Below are 18,236 nucleotides of genomic sequence, written 5' to 3'. Positions count from 1 at the left end.
TGCGCCCTGCGTCCTGCTCCCATGCTCAGATTTCGCGTGCCTTTTTTTGGCTTAATGGGGTCCTAAGTCTTGCTGCTCTCAGGAACAGGTCCCGGAGCTGCCAATGACTCGATGGGTGCCCCAAACTTGCTCTATTTCTTTTTAGCTGGCTTCGGAGCTACAGGTGTTGTGTGTGGAGGGGGTGGGGGTGGGGCGGTTGCTCAGCCCGCGATTTAGTGAGAGCCCTTTATAGCATGGAAATGCCTCGATTCCACGTACCTTCCACACTGTGCCCTGTTGTGGGGTTACTCCGTTCGTCTGGACTTGTTTTTATGTCCCCTTGAGGAGTTTTGTGTGTTTTCGGTCAGGAGAGGTTAAGAGCTGCTTCTTACTCTGCCTCCATCTTAACCCGGAACCAAGAGTTTTTTGAATAATGCCCAATTAAAGTAATCCATGTCCGACATCATGCATGTATCCACTTATCAGCCAGGACCAGTCAACCACCATATTAAGAAATGTAGAAAAAAGCTTAGATATATATTTATTGGTCTGATATTACATCATTTTTTATTTTCTTCTTTTGTCATTTCTTCTCAGGGATAGAATATGGAGCCAGAACAGCCAATTGTTAGGTACTTGATATAAATTTCACAAGGAGTATGCTTCAAGGAGTCCTACATCTTAACATATATTAAGCATCACAACCTTAATTCTCACACTAGGTTCAAGTCCTATTTATTGCCATAGAAGTCTCAGCAATCCTAGTAGGATAAGTTTCTCTATTTGACCTATGTGCTAGTTTGGCATCATGTAGGTTAAGTATTGCTGCTTTGGCACTTTGTGTGTATCTGTGCTTCTCTGGGACTGTGTAGATGAAATCTGTGCTCCTTTGTTGATCCCATTTCTTCAAATCAGACATTCAAAGTCTGAATGCAAAGTCCCATATTAGTTAAATTCAAATGGCAGTTTCAGTAGTCTAACACTTTTGGGGAGGCAGTTACAGTTAGAACAAATTGATATACTAAAGCTACACTAATCTAATAATCAAAAACTTTTTCAATTTAGATAACATGTGCTTCAAATACAAAAATTGTACGTGCAATTTTTAAAAAATGTGCTAAAATTTTTAAAATATGTCTCCTATAATCAGTGACAATGAGAGAAGAAAGAAATGTATGTATATGTATGTTGTAATTCATGTCACTTAAGGAAGGGTAGAATATATAGGTTCTTACCCAAGAATTTAGGTGCATTTCCTCTTAACTTAGCCATGATCCACAGTGTGAGTGCAAATGAGGTAAAACAATGGATGTATAAAATTGCCTATATTAGGAAATTTGTATTGAATTGACTTGATATGCATTTTGTGCTTTTTGTGAAACTATAAACTATAAAACTATAAAAGTTTCACAAAAAGCACAAAATGCATATCAAGTCAATTCGATACAGATTTCCTAATACAGGCAATATATGTTCAAATCTTTCCAATATACAATACAGATTTTCTAATATAGGCAATATATGTTGAAATCTTTCCAATACACAAAATACAAGTCTTTTAAATTATCAATGCAATACAATTTGTTATGGTCTTCCATAATTGTACATGTCAAATACTGGATGGCACAAATAGAGATAAGGGGGTAGATGGGCACTGTATTGTAAAATTCTGTTTCTTCTTTTTGCTATTTGGGGGAGGCAAAACTGAAAATGGTTAACGGCAACAAAACAACAAAAGCAATAGAGTTTTAAGGGGCACCTCCTTCTGCCCCACGTGGAGAATCAGTAGCACCCTGAGTTGTTTGTGGACAAGCTCCACTCAGAAGATAATGCTGTGGGGTCATTTGTTGGGAGTTATCTGCCTGGTTATCAGTCCTGAAATTGTGATTCCTATAGGTATTGTTCTGATAGTTATTGTTTCTATAGTCATTATTATTGTTATTGCTGTTCCTGAAATTGTTGTAGTTGTTATTATTATTCCTAATTGGCTGGAACAGATTCCTGCAATTCATCATTATTTGGCCCTTCTTGTTACAGAAGTGGCAGGTCAGAGATCAATTATTAGACTCTCAGAAAGGAGCAAGTAGTGTTGGTGAAGTATCATCATGCCCTCTTTCCTGCTTTTCTAGTTTATTACATAATGATTTCAGTTCTTCTTGTATGGTATTCAATAGATCATTAGTTTGTTCCTTTCTTTTTTCATGTCCTTTAGTGACATACGCAGCTATTCTCCTTAATTTGTCCAGATCCATTTCTGGCCATTTGGGACAATGCATCTTAAAGTAATCCTGTGGACCACTCTGCTAGAATTGTTTAGAAATTGTCACCTTATTTGTCTTATGCCTTGCTCTGTTGATAAATCTAAGTCCAAATATCCACCACCCAATTCAATAAGCCTGTCCATAAACTAAGAGGGAGTTTCGCCATCATTTTGTGCTAGATGATCAAAATTGGTCCAGTTGTCTGGACTTTCTGCTCATTCTTTCATTGCTTTTAATATTGCAGCCCTAGCATTATTTAACTGCAAATATTCCTCAGAATCTTTGTGATTTCAGCGAGTATCCTCAGGTGGCCAGTGTACTGCATTTTGTCCTTGGGCCTTATTTACATGAGAGATAATTTTGTTTCTTTCTCTCTTTGTTAGGAAGATCTGGAATAATTTTTCCACATCCTTATAGGAAGGATTGTATTGGAAAAATATGTCTTCCATTCTTTTCATTACTATGGGTTCATTGTTATAATTTGGAACATCATTTTAAAATTCTTTGATATCTTGAGGAGTGAATGGAGTATAGTGTGTTAAATTTATCATATTCCCAGATCAGTCTAATGTAGCCACTTCCCTTTGAGGGAAAAGGCCATCACAGGAATCAGAATCATATGAATCAGAATCATAGCATGTTTTTTTTTTTTAGTCATTTGGATGTTTACCGAGGGAGTATGAGTGTTTTGAGTTGTTTGTGTGCTTACCAAGGCAGGATTGGTAAGAACTGGTATGGTCTGGACTGGGGTTGGTTGTAGACTGGGAGAAGGGACAGGAGAGGATGAGGTGTCAGGAGAAGTAGCAGGGGAGGGAGATTTGGCCAAGAGATGCACAGGAGGAGAGAGGAGTTTCTTTGCATTTGTCCCCTTCTCTATTTCAGGAGAAACAGGAGAAATAAGACTTTTCTCTCTGAGTATTTCAGGAACAGCTTCACAAATTTTTGAATCAGATATTTGAAATGGATCCTCCCTTACCAGTGCATTGTGCACAGAGTATTTGAAATTGTCTAACTGGATTTTTACTGCTGCTTGGATCTGGGCCTGCTGTTTCCTATTTGTAGCCTTCTGCATGTTATTGGAAATTCAAAAAAGAAAATTTCCCAGCATCATCAAAAGGAGGATGTATTCAGAAACCATAAAGTTTTTCCAATTTGGCAAAAGCCAAAATGTTTTCCTGTATAGAAGCAATCATATTGAGAGACTTCTATTGATTTATTTAGACAGCTAGCTCCAATTATTAATTCATTTGTTTATTTATTTAGTTTTAGCTGCAAAAACAATTTATTTATTTTTATTTATTTGTTTGGTGTTGCCCTCCAATGGCAGAAAGGTAGCACTGCAGTTTAGCAGATAAAAGGGAGGAGAGAGCACACTGAGTGCTCAGTGTTGACATCTAGTGGCCAAGGTGCAATACCACAGGGGAAGGAGAATTTGGGGTGTGGTTAGGGGTGTAACTAGTGCTGGGGGGGGTGAAGGGGTGGAGCCAAAGCACTTCTGGGTTGTGGGAATCAAAATGGAGGAAGGGGGTGAGACTGAAGCGCACTGAAGCAGTCCTGGGTTCTTTCCTACAAATGTAAGTAGGGTTTGGGGGCTTTGGGGGTTTTCTTTTCTTTCTTTTTTTTCAAGCAGGTAGTTAGAGTTAGGGGCAGGTAGGGAGTTTTAGAATTAGGCTGTGGTGGGTGGTAGTCAAAGAGGGACTGGAGTTTTCTGGGCCCCCTGCTGGGTGTTTTAGTGAGACCCACTGCTGGGTTTTAGCCCAGCATGGGTGAGGAGGGTTAGGGTTAAGGCTCCTGGGCTGGGTGAGGGGGATTTAGATCTAGAACACCTGCTGAGGCAGAGGAGCCTGGCAGGGATTTATTAGGGGAAGGGACCCCTGCTGGGATGGGTTTGGGGCTGGAAAACTTATTTATTTACTGGTAGGCAAGTAAGGCAGGCAGGTAGTCAGCAGGCAATCAGGCAGGCAAGTTCAGGTCCCATTGGGCGCCATAAAAATGTGAGGTTTGGGGTGAATAGGAGGAAGAGCAGGAGAAGGAAGGGAAAGGAAGGGTAGGAAGGGAAAGCCAGGGAAGGGAAGAAAGGTAGCCCACCCAGTAGCCCCCAGCCCAGGAGGGTAAATTGACTCGAGCTCTTCGAAGCTCAATAAAGATCAGGTAGCACTTATTGTAGAATAGCTATGTTTTATTTAGTCAGGAAAGGGAAAAGTTAAGTAAGGAAAAAGGAAAAAGATCTCCAGTAGGCACTCCTCCAAGGTCAAGAACCTCCAGGGTGGAGAGCCAAGGTTGAGACCAGCCCCTGGACTCAGGATCAAGAGAGTGAAAAGCCACCAAAATTCTTTTTTTTATATTTTCTCTGACACCTCCCACAAAGTAAGTGGGAGGTATCAGGGAAGTCATAGCAGGGAGTCCTGGGAGACGTAGTCTCCCAGAGTTTAAAATAATTTTAAACAACACAGAACAACTTTTCATTCCAACTCTTGATAAAAAGTGCTGTTTCTACAACTAAGTGATATTTCTACAATAGTTGTGCTGTGGAATAGAGAAAATTAAAGATCAAAATAGGAAGGGAGTTCAGAAGCCATCTAATCCACTCCTTATTTCATAAACAAGGCAACCGAGACCCAGGGTCATTAAGTGGAATGGTGATATGACAAAACATTTCCCTGCTCTCAGTATAATTGCTGGGGGGGGGGGGGCGGTAAACAACCTACAAGAAGAATGAGTTAACTAATTACAAACAGAAATCATAGTAAATTTTAGAATTAGAAAGTATCACATGTCAGCATTTCATTGTTGATAAATGCCCCTCTCCACAGAGAACCTTTTTCCTCCTCTTTCCTTATAGAGGGTGCAGCTGCTACAAGGCATATTGACTTGGGGAAAAGCATGTTCTGGTCATTAATGAATAGACACACTACTGATATATGTGAAAATGCCTGGGATTTTAAAGGGTCTGTGGTCATCCCAGTGACTGCATTCAATCTATACATGTTCATCACACATCTTGCATTTATAAGATACTGAACTTGACCATGGAGATATCAAGAGAAAAATGAGGCAGGGCTTACCTTCAGCGAGTTTATATGCCATGAGATTGTGTGTAAAGAAAACTGTAGTTTCAATGAACATTCATTTAAACTTTAAGTGACTAAGTGCAGATAAAATCTAATTTAACATGACCAAAAGCAGGGAGAAGAGAACTACATATTGGGAGAGATCCTAAACCTTCAGCAGTTGTTTCTAGTATAGTTTAAAACATGAACATGAAAAAAATAAATATAAAGATTAGGAAACATATAGACTCCATTGATACTCCTTTGAAACTCTTTCCCCTGTAGGATTATCTTGACCTGAGTTTTAGGACCTGGCTTGTGGTCTAGGTTTTAAACCTGTCCTCACTTTCTATGCTTTTTTCATCCACATATATAGCACATTCTTCTATGGAGGAAATAACAACATGATCATATTTCATCTGAAGCAATTTATTTAAATATTATACTGCTTTGCCTCTCAGTTTCTGTTTCAGAAAAAGTTTTGTTGTCTAGAGGAGAATGGAAACAGGGCAACTTAATGCAGATTAGCAGATAACAATTATAATTACTGTGAATATAATTACCCATTCAATTCAAGTAAAACAGTCAGATTACAGATAAAGAAATCAAGGACTGGAGAAGTTAAATCTCTTGTATAAAGTAATGCAGTTATTAAAAAATGGACTTTGAACCCAAGTCCTGGCTACTAATCTATTATTATTTCCCTTCTTTCAACCCTCTTAAGGAATTGCCTAGACCAGTAATGTGCAAACTACTACCCACAGGTCAGTTGTGAGGCCCCCTGAAATTTTCCATCCAGCTGTGGGACATTATTCCTAATCTGACAAATACAATGAGTAGGATACAATACAATGAAACTTCGAAATAGTTGCCTTAGAAACAGACTGACAGATGAGCATTTCCTTTCCTTTGGCCCCTTCTTTAAAAAGTTTGCCCATCACTGGCCTAGACAGATACCTTAAGTGACAGAAGGGAAAATTGAGGACCAGAGATGACAAATTATTTACTCACGTCACCAAATTCTTTACACTGAACCATGCTAAATTGTTCCACAATTTAAGGAGTATACAGGGGATGATGAGGGCATACACAGAGCAAAGGTAAAATAAAACAGTGCTCTTAATCATGCTGTTTTATCTTTGCCTTACTTCTACAAATGAATAACTAGAGAGAATTTTTCTTCATAGGTTTTATTGGCCTTAAGGAATCAAGCTGAATATTATTCAAAGGGAAATTATTTTCTTTAGTTAATGAAAAAACTCTTGTGATGTATTTTGTTAAATTTCCATTGGAGTAATCATAGACTGCTTGGATAGTATGACGAAGGACTATAAAAAATTCACAATAATGCAAATTGGGTCAGGGAAATATCGAGGAGTTAATCAGAAGGGTTTATTAATTAGTATACCTCCACTGGAGCCATTACAACTGATTAATAACAGAGTACAAAGGGAATGTGTAGTTTAAAAATCAATGACCCAATAGACAGCATTGTCTCCTCTGGAGCAATTACATCAAAGCCTCATTAGAGAAATCTTAGATTATTAATCATCTGTCTGGTAGGCCTGAGTTTGAGCTGACCAAAATAATAGTGCATACTAAAAGCATCTTGGAACTCCCTAGGAAGCTTCTAGAAATGTATTATGTTTGAGCGGGAATCCATGTTGAAATAAAATTTTCTTTAATGTTTAATTTTCTCTTTAAACAGCAACAGCAATTATTCCACTAAAGGAACCATTTGCTCATAAATTTCTACATTTAAATGAAAAGCCCTATTGTTTTAGAGGTCCTCTCTTACCTCCAAAATAAAAAAAGTGCATGTTCACATGAATATGTATTCACACAAGATAAGCTCATTTATATATTTATGTATTTATATTTTGAATAAATGATAACAATGTTAATATGTTGTTCTTATAATGATCTCAGTATCAAAGTTCTTTAGACTCTTAAAGCTGGCAGAGGTTAGCATTAATTACCTCAATTAGTAGTCACAGCAAATGTGGGAAATACATATGATAATGATTCTTATATATTTTACAAATTTGGAAAATGTGACAAAGAAGTTAAGCCATCTTTCTGTTATTACACAAAGAGGTTATATCACAGTCAATATTTTAACCCAGGTATCTTCACACCTGTATCAACTCTTGCCAAAATATTTTCCCTTGCAAAGTCCTAAGTAGACTTTATTTGACATTAAACTTCTACATGTATCTACTTCTAGGTCCAAGTTAGAGAGAACTCAGAGTTCTTTTCATTATACTACATTGCTATCATGTAAGGAGGTGCAAAGACTTTTTTGCCTTAGACATTTCACGTAGTCTGATAGTTGTTAAATGAAGGAAGACTAGTATTTTGAGGGCTTTATCTTATAGATAGAGATGAATGGGGAAGATGTGTACTTTTATTTTTAACTTGGGTCAGTACAGACAAAAAGCATCAGAGGGAATGGTAGGAAAGGGAACTAGATAACAAGAAGGGATATATTAAACCACACTCTTACCTAAGGTAGGAAAGGGAAGATAATTGGAAAAATAAGCTATTAATAAAACTATGATCCAGTAATCCAGCTCTGGCCTGACATATATTTAAATAAAGTCAGAAATAAGAAAAGGGTTATTCAGCAAAACAAAGTGTACTGCCCATATCCTATGCTAATTAAAGAAAGGGAGAAAAAAAAAAGAAATATGGCAGTATTAAGATAATGACTATTAAGAAAATAGCATAAATTGCTTCTATCTCCTCCTCTATCCAATGGATTTGTCATTTCATTGTTATAGGCAGAATTATTCTAGTTGATTTTAACAATTGGCTCTCCAAAAACTAATGACATCGTTTTAAATTTAATCTGCATTAACATTTTCTCCATAAACTTCTCAATTCTAGGCTATCAGCAACATGATAAATTAACCTTCTATTCTTTTTTAACAGTTGATATTTTTTTACTTATGAATACACAGAATGGAAATTTAGCAATCTGTTCTCCAGATTTTTATAGCTGACTTCTTCATATTCCTGGGCATAGGATACTGTTCATCATATAACCACTACTTGTTAGTCACGTGTTACGTAGGGGCCAGGTAAGCCACTATCTCTCCTCAGAATCTTAAGGCTCCTAAAGCATCTTTCATCTTCAAATCCATGACCCTCACTGGAAATATATTAAATATTTCATGCATGTTTCAAAATTGAGAACCACAATTTAAGAATTTGAGGCATTTTTAAAAATAGAAATGGAGAAAATTCGGCATTACTATATCTCAAACATTATTACCAAATCACATTTTTCAAAACTTTTTTTATTAGATTAAAAAATAGATCACTGGAATAAACTCTATAATTTGGAGCTAGGATCAGACATAAATAAATGAAGCCTCATAAAGAGGCTCTTTATTTTTACAGGAATTGATAGTCAATTTGGATAGCCATTTGGCATAACATGACACAAAGCATGCCAAATGGACAAATTATCAAAGAATCAAAAGTCACACCTTAAAAAAAGAATAAAATATTTTTTATTCCCTACCCATCAGAAAGGGATGAAAACTTTTCTAGTCATAGCACAAAGTCTGGTATATAAGATTAAATTGATATTATTGAGGTTATAACATTAAAATGTTTTTTTCATAATCAAAATCATTGTAAGAAAATATGCATGTAAAACTGGGGAAATATTTACAATAAGCAAAACAAAAATCTATAGAGAATGCACATAAATACATATAATTATGAAACAACTCAATATATACTTCTGAAAAGAGGGAAAATAATTTGAAAAATTGTTTAACGTCACTAATAAGAGAAATGGAAAATGAAATGAAGCTGAGGTATCACTTCAGTATCATCCAAGTAAAGAAAAATAGTAAAAGGCAAATGACTGTTGGAAGCAATCAGAGATAGTAAAAGGCAAATGTTGACTGTTACTGTTGATGCATATATCAGATGAGTCCATCATTACAAAAAAATAAAAACAAAATTAAAATTGTGTGAGTCATGTTTCCAAACTATTATACTCTTTGACCTTGATATCTCTCAAAGATCTTGGTAACAATAAGAGGAATCCTAAATGTATGCTGATACCTCTAAACTACACTGTTGATAAAATAAAAATATTTGAAAGGATTTATTTCCCATAAAGAGGGAAATAGTTGAACCAATTGTGGTGTGTAAATGTAGTGAAATATTAAAGTACTATAAAGAACAATTTCTATAAGGATTTCATATGTAAATGCCCACAGAAGCCCAAGTTATATATATGTAGAAACTTAGGAAAACTTGCATTAAATGATTTAGAATAAATAAAGCATTGTTCAAAGAATAATATAAACAAGGGCCCCACCTATGCAAATGAAAACAGTATTACAGGGAAACCAAATTCTGGTTAAATTTGATAGGCAAAAGCATTCTCAAATTAAAGATAGAATCATCATTATTCCTTTCTGTTCACATACAGAAAAAGAAAGAAAGTGATACTGTCAATCACAATTACTCTTTTATGAAGGTTTACATAAAAGGTTTAGAGAAATAGACTTTGGGGAGGTTTGTTTATTGGGAGATAGTCATTATGTCAAAAGAAAAATGTATCAAGAAATTCACAAATAAAAATGATCTTGTTTTTGACTATTTTGTCTGAAGAGGTTTTACTGTTACAATATATATGAGAAAACAGTTAACATTGTGGTCTCTTTCAAGGACTGTGAAAAGACCTTCCAGGAAGAATCCAAACAAGCACTTCTTATGTAGCCACTATGTGTCAAAAACAATCTAAGTATTATTTCTTTTAATCCTCATGGCTACCCTAGGAGCTAAGTACTATTATTCTCCCTGTTTTACAGCCAAGGAAAGTGAGGCAAGCGGAGTTTTAGTATCTTAAGCTAGATTTGAATTAATTTCTTCTTGACTCACAGCCCATTATGCCATATGAAACATGCTAGAAACATAGTGGTAATGCTAACAGTTGCATTTATACATAGAGATATTAGGGAACTACTGGAAGTTGAATGCAAAAGGGCATATTGGCAAGCTATTGGCACAACATGCCCGGCTGATTTGGAGGGAGAGGAGAGGTGCTCTGTTCCCCCTTTTCCCAATATCTGAAGACATTCTTTGCATGCCCTGCCCCTCTTTCCAGCTACCCAAAGTGAGCACTTCCTCCCTCTGATTTCAGAAGTAATGTGGGAGGTGGGGCAGGTGAGGAAAGCTCACAGGCAGCTTGAAGTTGCAGTTTGGGAAAGTGAACTTGAAAACCTTCACCAACACTGCCGTAAGGTATTGAAATGATCAATTCTGTGCTTTAGGACTATGTCTTTGGCTACTATGTGGAGAGTGGATTGAAAGAGGAAGACTCTAAAGACTGAAAGTCAATATAAGGGGTTATTTTAATAATCTAGGTCAAAAAATGATCAGGACTTGAACTGAAGCAATGACCATGTGCACAGAGAGAAGGGAATGGCTGCTACATATTTTATGAGAAGGAACTGATGAATAAATTATATTAATTTGTATTTCTCTGAGTATTAGTCATTTGGATCATTCTTCATATGATTCTTTATAGTTTGTACTTCCACCATTTGTTATCTGCCTATTAGTATTGTTTGGCCATTTATCTATTGTTTCTAATTTATATACATTAGCAACTTTTTTCTTTATAAATCATGAATGTTCACCCTTAATCTGAGAATCCTTATTAATGGTTTCTCTTCTATTTTTAACTGCATTTATTTTGTACATGCAAAAGATTTCCACTTTTACATCATTGAATTAGAGAATATCTAAACCAATCATGTGGTATGAATATAATGAGATCTTATTACATCATAAGGAATGACAAGCATGACAGATTCGGAGAAGTGTAGGAAGGCTTCTGAAAACTGATTCAAAGTGAAATGATCAGGACCCCAGGAAAAATTTAACATGCAGAAAGAAAAAAAATAAACCTAGACAGACAACTATTATTAAAGCAGTGACCAATAGTGACTTCAAAAGACTGTTGAAAAATTACTTCCAACTCTCCTAGAGAAATAATTAACTCAAGATAGAGAATGAAATATGAATCTTCTGTTATGACCACTGTCTTGATTTGGTTTACTGGCTTATTACTATTTATTATAATGGAAGGCTTCTATTCAGGAACTAATGGGAATGAAGATGGCATATTAGAAGGTAATAACACAAATAAGAAAGCATCACTGGAAAAAATAAATGTATAGAAGAAAAGAAATAACAAAAAACTCAGAAGAATATACAAGCAAGTAGTAGCTTGGTTATTACTCTGGGGGGATATGTGTGTATGTATGCATGCATGTCATACATATATATTTACATGCATAATATGTATATACATATATACAATTCACATATATGCAGTTTTAAATGATTTATAACATATTCAAAATTTCTTATTAAAGTCTTTTGTTCTTGAAATTTTGTTGATTGTTAAGTTATATATAAATATACAATGTATTAATATATGTATTTATATGTGTATTTGCATATATAGTATAAATATATGTGCATACATACAGAGATCAATAGAATTCACTATGGAAGAAATGTATTTATTTTAGACGCCCCAGAAGGTTCTATTTAAGATGAGTTTTGTCAGAGAAGATATATGGAATGCTACAGTGTAGTTAAGCCTGACTTTTGACTTGGTAGAAGTGGAATCAAGTTCTCCTTCTGATGTATACTTTTTGCTTTACTGTGGCCAAATCACTTAAACTCTGAGCACCCCAGACTGCTCTACAGCAATTTAAGTTTTACAGGTAAATCGACAAAATTACAAAGAAAAGGAATCTTGAGAAAACCTGGGCATTGAGCAGCATGGGGGATAAAGGAAGGGCTAAAGATGATGTTTCCTTGCTTCAAATTTGACTTGAGACAGGTTGTGATAAGCTGTAACCAATAATTTAATTATTTGTAAATGCTGTTCAGTGATCATAATTATTTTAAATAAGATGAGAAAGTCAACTGATGTAGAATATGTCTCTCTCTATTTTGATTAAAATCAGTCTAGGAAATACAGAATCAAGGATATACTCTCTTGCTAACTGAGACACGAATGTTAATTATGGCTTGGCATTCAGAAGAACATTATAAGCAAGATTGGTTCACTGGAAGTTGAATATGAAAGTAAATAAATAATCACGATTCTTGAATTTCAAATGCATCATGCATTTGGCTAAGTAATGATGGTCCTTTAATACTTCCAAGTTACCCATTATGTCACAGAATGTACTTCTTAAAATTTTCATTAGTTCAAAATAATAATAATCATAAATTCCTAGACTGCTTAAAGATTTTTCAGTATTTTTTAGCATATCATTTCAATTGATCTTCACAGCAACCCTCCAATTTAGATATTCTTATTATTCCCATTCTACAGATGAGAAATTCGAGGCTCACAGCTGCTAAGTGAGTCATTTCTTCTCATAGTTAATAAATGTCTGAGGCACTATTTGAAGTCAAGCCTTACTGACATCAAACCAATGTTCTATCCATTAAGCCACCTAGGAGCCTCTGTCAAAAAGAAGGATAAAAGTTGTTGAATTTTTGTTATCTCAGCTTCAGGTATCTGTTTCCCTTTATTCCAAGACATTGAAGAATTATATTTTGGTGCCACATTATGAGCCTTGCAACCCTGAATTTTTATATAACAATGTGAGATTAGACTCCAATTCATTCCTTTCTATCAAACTTTAAAGTCATTTAGCAAATTATGAATTTGTTCTTTATGGAGATTTGAAATGTGAGTTTAGTTCCTTGGAGTAATTGAGCACCTAGAATTGTTAAGATAAAGATTTCTAATGCAAAATTAATTTTTTGGTATACTCAGGAGCCATTTAACTTTGAACTAGGGTCCTGATTTTTGCCTATTTGGATAAGATTGATTTTTATTCCTATACTCTTGACATCTATCACAATGGCTTACTAACAATATGTTGCATATTATAGGTACTGAATAAAAAGCTTCTTAAATCAAACTGAATTTATTAGTATGGAATGTGGTTAAAGTTTTGCAAATGAATTGATGAATCATCATATTGTATTGTTATCTTTTGCTTTTTTTATATCATCCTTTCCAAATATACTTTGAGCACTTAGTTCACATAGGAAAAAAATAGAAAAAAACATTAATAGCTATAACCATCTCTGACAGCATAAGCAAGATCACACATCTGTACCCCACCTTTCAATCAAGAAGAGGGAAATATGTTTTTATCACATGTCATAGGACTCAGATTGATCATATTTGTGAATCAGAATTTGGCAGACTTTCTGTATTGCACTTCATCTTGGAATGCAACATACCTCTACATAAAAGGAATTTTAATCATATCTAAAACTTGCTGCCTTTATCAGTATGACTAATCATCATTTTAAACCAAGACATCCTATGCTTTCATCTCAAAGAAAAGTACACAATAAAAGTTTACAAGGTGAAATGTAATAAATGTCTGTATTTATTGAAATATCTAATGTTTATCAAGCAATTTCCTCCTATAATCTGGCAAGGAAAAAAGTTGATTTTATCTATTTTACAAATCTGGAAACTAAGACTCAGAGAAGTCAACTAGTTTACCGATAGTCCCAGAGGTGATAAGAAACAGAACTAAGATTTGGACCAGTATCACCTGATTTGAAATGAATTATGTTTTTCTATAGCACACCAGTTGGTTCAACCAATCATGTGATATTTGAACTGGAGTTAAGGTATTGTGGGCCTAAGATCTCTATTTTCAAATCTATCTCAAGAAGCATTATATGAAGGAGGGAGGAACCATATCCTATATAATTTCATAACAGTACTTGGGCCAATGGCTCCAAAGAAAATGTTCTTAGTTCTCTATAAAAATGACTTTATAACAATAATAGCCATTCAACAGTGAAATGAATTGCCTTGTGAAGTACTAAGTAATTGTCACTGGAAATACTCAGGCAGGGGTGGAATGACATCGTACCACAGATAATATAGATAAAGATCTCTTCCCTTGGTGGCAAGTTAAACTATATAATCTTAGTGGTCCATTCTGATTAAAAGCTTAAATGATTCTGTGGTTCATTGACATCTTTTTTTATTAGATACAATTTCTTTCATCAGGGTTCAGGCTTAGCAAAATATTTGATGAAACTGCTCAAAATATTAGGTCAGAGTTTCTTTCTAGAAAGTTATACTGAAGAACACCAATATTTACTTGGCAATATGTCATATGGAAAAAGAAAGTAACCTAGCACTTGAACAAAAAAGGAAAAATGTGTTGCCTAGAGTAAAATGAGATAATTCTGCATTCCTAACTGAATTTGAATTTTTGAGAAATTCTGCATTTAACTGGATTACCTGAATAATATGAATATTGATTTTTAATGGTAAGCTTTCTTTCTTTTTGTAAAAAGGGAAATATATGGTTTTAAGCATGTAATTTTTATTACATAGCATTAATTGAAAGACTGTGAATATACATCAGTCTAATAATGCCAGGCATGTAATGATCCATAATTATATCGTTATTTATTGTAAAAGCCATAGTTCTTATTTTGCAAAAGAGACCATTACAGAATTATTCAAAGTTTGTTAGGTTAAGATGAATTCAAATTCTCCATAGTATCACTTGTGAAACAGTAGACTAGCTGTGGAGTTATTGGGAAGGTAATGGTGCTTTATACTGGTATCTCAATAAAATTCATACATTCACAAGTTGCTTGCCAATCAAGAGCAGTAACTGATATTTGATAGGTTAGTGATAGCATCAATGAACATACACTACCTCTGCTGAGGCAAATTGCAACCCCACCTTGATTGTATATCTTCTGCAATTCTGGTCCATGCCTTGCTATTGTTCTGCCACATGGGTGCCCTTCTCTCTCTAGATACCTTTCTTGAATTGATACTATATAGATAACCATGGAATATGCAGATTGTCCATCAAGTTATTCTAATTTTTTTATGTGAGTGCCCATGTCTCTTTCTCTACCACTACCTGTTTTTTTTTCCTTTTTATTTCCATGAAAGACTCAGGTCAGCCTTGAACCTGGGTGCAATATATATCATTTTTAAATAATAAAGCATGTCTTTTTTCCCCTCATTTCATTTAACACATGGATTGGATACATTTTCTTTGGGTGCCAAATTGGGGTAAGCACAATAGTTCTGAGAGAATCTACTATAATGGATAAAAAGTGCACATTAAAGCTAGAAAAATCTGGGTCTAGGTCCTGTCTCTGACAGATACTGTGTGACACTGAACAAATCCTTCAACTTCTTAGTACTCTAGGAAGCTCTTTAAGACTATAAGGTAGAGGCAGCAGTTAGGTGGCTCAGCAGATTGAGAGCCAGGCCTAGAGATGGGAGGTCCTAGGTTCAAATCTGGCCTCAGACACATCCTAGTTGTGTGACCGTGGGCAAGTAACTTAACCCCCATTGCTGAGCCCTTACTGCTCTTCTGCCTTAGAACCAATACAAAGTATTGATTCTAAGATGGAAGGTAAGAGTTTGAAAAAAACAAAACTGTAAGGTACAGAAAATGAATCAGCTTACATTTGCGGAAGGATTTTCCTCACCCTATACCAATGAAACCATAGGTCCAATATCTACACATTTTTTTTCTGAATATTTCTGAAAATAAGCATAGTGTGTTGCTTAGTGTGTGGGATTTGAGATCAAGAAGATCTGGATTTGAGTGTTACTTCTGATATGAATTCTTCTCTATAGATTTCCTATGAATCTACATAAGATATATTTTATCAAATCAACTATTAATCAAAAAGAATAACACACCTATTCATTTTCCCTATGCCTTCTCATGTTCTACATTCCTTGGTTGTAGCTGGTTTGAAAGCCATACAAATTGCCTTAGACTGATCCTGCAGGTTTCAAAAGGATTAGAAATTAGGTAAAAATGGGGAGCGCTGATCATTCCTTGTGAAGACATTTGTGCTAGAGTAGAAGGTGAAGTAGTCCTGACACAATGACAAAGATTTCTCTTTACATTATATTCTCTTCCAGATCTTACTTTCTATTCTCCATCTACCACCTACCTAGTCCAAAACACTCCTAACTTGTTCCTAAACTATAGCTTCCTAGCTGGCTTCCCTAGGTCCAGGAACTTCCTTTATCCAGATCTCCCTACAAAATGTTGTAACATCACTTTCCCTAAAAATACTTTCTTCATGTTCCTCTTCCTACTCAACACCATTCACAAAATCAGATTTCATCCTGCATGGATTTTGCTCTCTTCCAGCTGCTTTTCAAGGTTCTTTACTCTCTAGTACTATCTAACCCTACCAACTCTTGCTCCTCAATACTTTAGCTGATCTCCATAGTTTATCAGCTTGACAAGTTCATTTCTATTTTGGTGTTTTTGTTTATCTTACCTCTAAACCCACCTCACACACTTTCCTGGAATGCTCTTACTCTTTCTTCTGCTTCTCCAGATCCTGCCCATCCTCCAAGGCCTCAGTTAATTTAATCCTGCCTGAAATTCTCAAATAGTAATGTAAATCTTCGAAGGCTGCCAGTATTGTGTGGATTTTCAGAAAAAAAAATTAAGAAAGAAATGATTTGTTGTCACCTCATAGATTAGAAAGGGGTGAAGGCAGAACCATCACAGGGTAAATGAGTAGGATTACGGGCAGCAAATATAAAGGATATTGATAGTACTTTTATTTATACAGTAACATAGAAAACAAAAACAAAGCTGAGTATTAGTTGTCATGTCAGAGTGAAAGTCTCTCTATCCTCTTCCACTCACCCAAAGTCAACAGAAGGTAGGTTTCATTCTACTTCCCATAGGTTCTGTTTATCATCTTGGCCCATGACACAAAAATCCTGATTTAGGTTTCTATGTTGAGGAGCTGTAATCCAAGCTGGAACACTAGGTAATCACATTGATGAAATAATGCATCTATCTAAGAATTTCTTGGACTGATAGCATGAAACCTAAATGTCTGGACATCAGATCGCAAAAGCTCAATATTTCTAGGAATACTTTGGTAAAGCTTTCTATTCACCATGTTTCCATTCTCATGTCATAGGCAAGTGTTGAATATACTAAGCAGTCTGCTTGGTATAGATGCATGCCCATATCTGAAAACATGTGCATAATAACCTGATATGACATAAGACCTTTGTTTAAGATCTATGGAACATCTTTAATCCATCTATTTATATTAAAGATAGGACATTCATAAATACTATTTTCAAAAGGATGAATTAAGGAAGCAATTTATATTAATAAGTAATACTAAGTAATGGCACCAAAAAAATGTCCTCTTTGGGATAAGAAGAATCATTTGCCTTGATAAAAAACTATATTTGAAGTAAGAAAAGGAAATAGAGTAAATGATGAAAAAAAATAAGGATTTCTAGCCTAAAGGGTTTTAGGGCATGCTTGTATGTCTGTGTGCTTGTGTGTCCATATTTCTATTTTGAAATAGTGATAATGATGAGACCAACCATGAGTTGCCTAAGTAGGGACAAATGGAAGATAGGGAGTCTAAATAGAGACAATGTTTTCTGTTTCCTGCACAGACATAGAAGACTGAAATACATGTATTTTTTCTACACTTTCAGGTATTTTTAGCAATAGTACAAAAGCAGACAAGTGATTACACTGTGAAAAAAGTAGGAACCTGTTGAATTTGGTAAAATACTTAATAACTTGGCCTAATTGATACTAAATTGGAAATGGGTAGAAGTTCAAATGTCATAGACAGCAAGGCCTCTATACCTATATAGAATTTTGAACTAAAGACAAACCTCAGAAAATATTCTCCTATTTCTCTTCCAACCCATTCTTAAGAGAAAACCTTTTACATACAACTTTGCCCTCTACCCTGAATTCCCTTTGATTTCATTAGATTTGTAAGGTCAAGTTATGGATCATGTCTGTCATCATTAACAGTTTATGACTATCTTCTATGAAGAGATGAATGCATGTTGTCATTT

The sequence above is a fragment of the Gracilinanus agilis genome, chromosome 5 (assembly GCF_016433145.1).
Source record: "Gracilinanus agilis isolate LMUSP501 chromosome 5, AgileGrace, whole genome shotgun sequence".
NCBI classification, from domain to species: domain Eukaryota; kingdom Metazoa; phylum Chordata; class Mammalia; order Didelphimorphia; family Didelphidae; genus Gracilinanus; species Gracilinanus agilis.
The sequence above is the reverse complement of the archived record's forward strand: the minus strand, read 5'-3'. Positions refer to the sequence as shown.